Source organism: Bufo gargarizans, chromosome 10 (genome assembly GCF_014858855.1).
Source record: "Bufo gargarizans isolate SCDJY-AF-19 chromosome 10, ASM1485885v1, whole genome shotgun sequence".
Lineage (NCBI taxonomy): Eukaryota > Metazoa > Chordata > Amphibia > Anura > Bufonidae > Bufo > Bufo gargarizans.
The window spans coordinates 3096125-3103038 of NC_058089.1; positions in this window are offsets into that span (position 1 = coordinate 3096125).

Here is a 6914-nt window from a genome sequence, read left to right on the forward strand (position 1 = left end):
CCTTCGGTGGCAATTTTTGTTTATGATTGTATTTTACTCATTTTGGGCTACGTCTACAGTGTTGTGGTGCAGATGCGTTGGCGGTCATGCTCCACGCCCATTATGTCCATCACCAGCCGTTATGCTCTGCTTTTCAGGGTGCAAATGAAGACCTTGTCAGCTTCTGAGGAAGACCTCCCAATCATGTCTGCTAACGCGTCTCTAAGGGCTCATGCACACAAACGTATTTTCTTTCCGTGTCTGTTCCCTTTTTTGGGGGGTTTTTTTGCAGACCATATGCGAAACCTTTTTATTTCAATTGGTCCGCCCCCAAAAAACAAGGTTACCGTGTGCATTCCGTTTCTGTATGTCAGTATTTCCGTTCCGCAAAAAAATAAAACCCGTCCTATTATTGTCCGTATTACGGACAAGAATAATACTATTGTATTAGGGGCCAGCTGTTCAGTTCCGCAAAATACGGAACGCACACCGATGTATTTTTTGCAGACCGCAAAATACATACGGTCGTGTGCATGAGCCCTAACAGTGTGGTTCCTACATTGCATCAATTGAAAATACAGACGTAGGGGGAGATTTATCAAACTGGTGGAAAGTGGAACTGGCTTAGTTTCCCATAGCAACCAATCAGATTCCACCTTTCATTTTCAAGGAAGCTCTGAAAAACAAAAGGTGTAATCTAATTGGTTGCTACGGGCAACTAAGCCAGTTCCACTTTACACCAGTTTGATAAATGACCCACAGTTCTTTTTAAACGCATCTTGGAACAATCGGCCAATTCCAAAGGTTACAAAAATGAAGACTATAGCAGACAAAGCACGTTACATACATAAGTAACAAATATACACTCATTGGGAAAAGTAAACCCCACTCGATTGCTGCAGACCTCGTCCTGCAGTTCTGTTACCGGTGTGGTCCGATTAGACACTGGGTCTTGCCACAAGAGGACATACTAGCGCTTCCCCCGCTGCCCTATAAAAAGGCTTTCAGTGGCTACTTTTGAGCAGTGTACCTCTTAGTGAGAGATTTGACATGCCTCTACAATGCAGGGGAAGACATTTTGGCCAGTTGACAGACTTTGAGAGGGGGGCGCATCACCGGACTGAGAGAAACAGGATGGTGGTTTTGATGAATTGCCCGCCATCTAGGCTGTTCTGATCTAACTGCTAGTAGGTGTTTGGAGCAGTGGTTACATGAAGGCGCACACACATGGTGAACAGGACCTAGACAGTCCTGACGGACACCAGTAGAGAGGATCTCACTTTAAATGTCCCACCATTGACAGCCAGCCACCATTGTCTTCATTTGCAGTGATGAGTGGCGCACTACCCCCTACTGCTAGTGTAATGATCGGGGAAGCCATTGCATACACTCGGTCACCCCTAGTAGTGATACCAGGACACTAACAGCTCAGCGATAGGTGCAGGACGTCCTGCCAGCACGTTTTCCTCTCATGGCAGGGCTGACAACTGCTGGTGTGATGATCGGTGGAGCCATCGAATACAGTCAGTCATCCCTAGTAGTGATACGATGACTCTAACAGCTCGGCGATATGCCAGTACATGTATTCCTCTCATGACTGGTCTGACAACTGCTGGTGTGATGATCGGGGGAGCCTTCACATATGACAGTCGGTCACCCCTAGTAGTGATACAAGGACACTAACAGCTCAGCGATAGGTGCAGGACGTCCTGCCACCACATGTGTTCCTTTCATGGCAAGGCTTCCATTTTTAAGCAGGAGAATGCTCGCCCACACACAGCAAAGGTTTCCCAGGAATGTCTCCCCCAGATTACAACACTTCCTTGGCTGCTCAGTCTCCAGATTTACCGTCAATCAAGCATTTATGGGACCAGCTGGGAAACCGGCAACCTAGGAGTGTGCAGGATCTACAGGCCCAGCTACAACATTTGTAGGCCAATGTGCTGTAAGCTACCCTACGGAACCTGTATGCCTCCCGGCCCAACCGTACCTCTTCCTGTATCCTGGCAAGAGGCGTATCTCATCCTGTATTCATCCTAGAGGCCATATCTCGTCTTGTATCCAGGCAAGAGGCTGCGGTAGGTGGATATAAAACAAAAAACAACACGTTTTGGGGATCCACAGGTCTCCTTTATCAGGTTTCAGTTGCATAAGATACATTAAGTGTGATCACCAATGTGTGTGTGTGTATGTATGTATGTATGTATATATATATATATATATATATATATATATGTATATGTGTATAAGGCAAGAGCTACACGGCAACACTGGTCGCGCGAAACCTGTCACAGCCAGCATCGCTGGGTAGCGGTGATCCCATAGAAATGAATTGGATCGCCACAGTTGCAAGAGATCCAATAAGGTTGTTAATTCATTTCTATGGGATCACCGCGGCTCAGTGATCCGGGTGGTGCCAGGTTTCGCGCAACCAGTGTTGTAGCCCTTTGCCTAAAAATCCAAAGTAGAGAGGTGTACCGCTGCATGAATGGAAGCGCCCCCTTTTCTAAAGGTATACAATAAGAAATGTTCACACTAATTCGCATACAAAGGAATCCAGAAATAATTGTTAAGGAGCTTTATGAAAGGAGGCCCTGAATTGGATGTGTCCTGAAATAAATGCGGATATGCTGCAAATTGAGGATAGTGTCCAACTGCGGCTGCGATTCTCAGATCCAATGCTACATTCTATCGCTGCTAGGTTCCCATAGAGAAGGGGACGCTTACCAGTAGAGAACTGATCCGCTGGTCATGTGGTACTGGGTTCCGGCCCTGCAAACAAGTCATGTGACCAGATTCTAGGAGGCGAGGACACGACTAACCGTGGTACCTATTTTGTGTGGGTCACAAGATCGCTGGCCTCGATCATGTGACACTAAATGGCCAGTGACAGGGTACAAGTGGCTCCCATCAATAGAGCATACCTTATACTCATTGTTGACATATTAAAAATAAATAAAAGGAATGTGAATAGCAATGTATTATGTTATATAGTATATCCCTGCAGGAAACTGAAATCATATAATGTACATAAACATGAAAAGAAAATGAACAGGATTTTCCTAGGAAATTAACAAATAAAAGTAAAAAAGGAAAATATATAATAAAAAATATATACAAGGGGACATGCTCTGCGTCTAGAGAAAAGGCTAGTACACAAACCTAGAAGAGGACTCTACGGTAAGAACATTAAGACTGTGGACTCTTTACTGTAAGAGCAGTGAGACTATGGGATTCTTTACTGTAAGAGCAGTGAGACTATGGACTCTTTACTGTAAGAGCAGTGAGACTGTGGACTCTATACTGTAAGAGCAGTGAGACTCTGGACTCTTTACTGTGATAGCAGTGAGACTATGGACTCTATACTGTAAGAGCAGTGAGACTATGGACTCTATACTGTAAGAGCGGTGAGACTGTGGACTCTATACTGTAAGAGCGGCGAGACTATGGACTCTTTACTGTAAGAGCAGTGAGACTATGGACTCTATACTGTAAGAGCAGTAAGACTATGGACTCTTTACTGTAAGAGCAGTGAGACTATGGACTCTATACTGTAAGAGCAGTGAGACTGTGGACTCTATACTGTAAGAGCAGCGAGACTATGGACTCTTTACTGTAAGAGCAGTGAGACTATGGACTCTATACTGTAAGAGCAGTAAGACTATGGACTCTTTACTGTAAGAGCAGTGAGACTATGGACTCTTTACTGTAAGAGCAGTGAGACTATGGACTCTATACTGTAAGAGCAGTGAGACTATGGACTCTATACTGTAAGAGCAGTGAGACTATGGACTCTTTACTGTAAGAGCAGTGAGACTATGGACTCTTTACTGTAAGAGCACTGAGACTATGGACTCTTTACTGTAAGAGCACTGAGACTATGGACTCTATACTGTAAGAGCAGTGAGACTATGGACTCTTTACTGTAAGAGCAGTGAGACTATGGACTCTTTACTGTAAGAGCAGTGAGACTGTGGACTCTATACTGTAAGAGCAGTGAGACTGTGGACTCTATACTGTAAGAGCAGTGAGACTATGGACTCTATACTGTAAGAGCAGTGAGACTATGGACTCTTTACTGTAAGAGCAGTGAGACTATGGACTCTTTACGGTAAGAGCGGTGAGACTGTGGACTCTATACTGTAAGAGCAGCGAGACTATGGACTCTTTACTGTAAGAGCAGCGAGACTATGGACTCTATACTGTAAGAGCAGTGAGACTATGGACTCTTTACTGTAAGAGCAGTGAGACTGTGGACTCTATACTGTAAGAGCAGTGAGACTGTGGACTCTATACTGTAAGAGCAGTGAGACTGTGGACTCTATACTGTAAGAGCAGCGAGACTATGGACTCTTTACTGTAAGAGCAGCGAGACTATGGACTCTTTACTGTAAGAGCAGCGAGACTATGGACTCTTTACTGTAAGAGCAGTGAGACTATGGACTCTATACTGTAAGAGCAGTGAGACTATGGACTCTATACTGTAAGAGCAGTGAGACTATGGACTCTTTACTGTAAGAGCAGTGAGACTATGGACTCTTTACTGTAAGAGCACTGAGACTATGGACTCTTTACTGTAAGAGCACTGAGACTATGGACTCTTTACTGTAAGAGCACTGAGACTATATACTCTTTACTGTAAGAGCGGTGAGACTATGGACTCTATACTGTAAGAGCAGTGAGACTATGGACTCTATACTGTAAGAGCAGTGAGACTGTGGACTCTATACTGTAAGAGCAGTGAGACTGTGGACTCTATACTGTAAGAGCGGCGAGACTGTGGACTCTTTACTGTAAGAGCGGCGAGACTGTGGACTCTTTACTGTAAGAGCGGCGAGACTGTGGACTCTACTGTAATAACAGTGAGACTATGGATTCTTTACTGTATGGATTCTTTGCTCCGAGTCCACCAGTTTATATGGCAGTAGTTGGCGGGCTAGCAGTTCAAACAAGCCAGCCGTCAGCCGTTGGGAAAGAGGGTTATCCGGCGTCATTAACTTTTTACGCTCAAACATTTGGGCCATGGAATCCTGCCTTCTGCCAGATGAACGCGACGACGGCACTTTGGAAGGTTGCATGGAGGACAAATGAGAGGAGAAGAGGCAGGACGTGGAGCGCCGGGTGTATGGCTTTGTGTGTTCTGACGGCGTTGCTCTCACTGGGCGCGGTGATGGGAGGCCAGGTGCCTTCTTAAGGAGGTCGTCCCTAGGTGAGTGTTGGGCTTACTGTGACTTATGCGTTGACAGCACAGGCTGCAAATGGCAACACTATTGTCAGCAGCTGGCACGTAAAAAAAAAAGCCCACACTGCTGAGCCATGTGCCGGCGTCCTGGGAGCGCCAGAAGTGACCGTGCATGGCGGATGGCTCGTTCCAGGTACATTTGAAGTCTGCTTTTTGCCTCCTGTGACCTGCGAGCTCTGCCTGCTTGTCCTCCTTCTCCCTCTCTGCTGCTCCGTCTCTCCCTCTGAACTCCCCTCCTCTACCTCTCTTGTGGGCACCCACGTGATGTCCATCGACACGTCATCATAGTCACCTTCACCGCCACTGACATTTGAGATCTCGGAGTAGACAGCAACAGTGGGGACCTCCCTCCTTGGGCTGATCTGGGTACTGTCGCTAGACCTCTGGGTGGCGACCGTCGCTACCTCCTCTTCCTTATCCAATGTCAAGAATGGCTGCACATCGGTAAGGTCTGGGAATGAATGGGAAAATAATTCCTCTGACTCGAGTGGAGGGGCTATGGTGGTGGTGGATTTGGGGGTGCACACAGCAGAGAGTGAGAAGGGTGCAGAAGTGGAAGGCTGAGTGAGCCACTCGACCAACTCTGGTGCGCCCTTTGAAGTTATCGCACACGCCTTCTCCAACTTCCCACTTAAGCTCCGGCCTGGTGCACCTGCCAGACCCCCTACCACCCCTGCAGAATGGCCTGCCTCTTCCTCTGCCTGTCATTTAAAAAATAACCCTGCCTGTCCTTAGAGAAGAGCAGTATTTGTGGAAGCAGGTATCTCGCAGGCCTCAATCAATATTTGGTGGAAACAGGTATATCGAACCCCTAAATCAGTATTTTGTGGAAGCGGGTATATCGCAGCCCTCAATCAGTATTTTGTGGAAGCAGGTATATCAAACCTCTCAATCAGTATTTTGTGGAAGCAGATATATCGCAGGCCTCAATCAATATTTGGTTGAAACAGGTATATTGAACCCCTTAATCAGTTTTTTATGGAAGCAGGTATATATCACAGCCCTCAATCAGTATTTTGTGGAAGCAGGTATATCGCAGGCCTCAATCAATATTTGGTGGAAACAGGTAAATCGAACCCCTCAATCAGTAGCTTCGCTTGTGTTGGCAAAAATCCTGGCACCGACCCTGCCTATTAGCTAGTGTTTGGTGTCCCTAACAGCCTGTCCCTGCTCCACAAAACAACCTCTCCCTACACTGGCAAAACACAGAATCTAAAATGGCTGCCAGATCAGGTTCTTTTATAGGGTGGGGGTATGTGCATGTGCTGAAGCGTCTCAATTGGCTGTCCTGTCCCACTGATGGATGTGTCATGGGTCAAAGTTTGGCGCAATGCAAAAGAATATGGCGCAGGCGGACATCGCCATATGTTCGGCAAACGCGCAAAGTTCGCTGCGAAACGACCGGGTGAACCGCAAGGCCATCTATATTGTTAACTATAGTTCCAAAAAAAACAAAAAACTGTTGTTATACAAATTGTATATTTTCTTGTGGTAATGATTCCCTTTATTTGAATGATGTTGCTATATAGGAGCCTGGTTCATAATTGAGGGCAGAGTCCATCCGTGTGCATTGGTCAACCACCATTGATTGACTTTGGTGTTACGAACAAATCTTCATCAGGGTTGCAACGCGTCTCCAACCAGCATGTCTTCCGTTATTGTCCACTTTATGTGGATTGATTGTCTTTATATT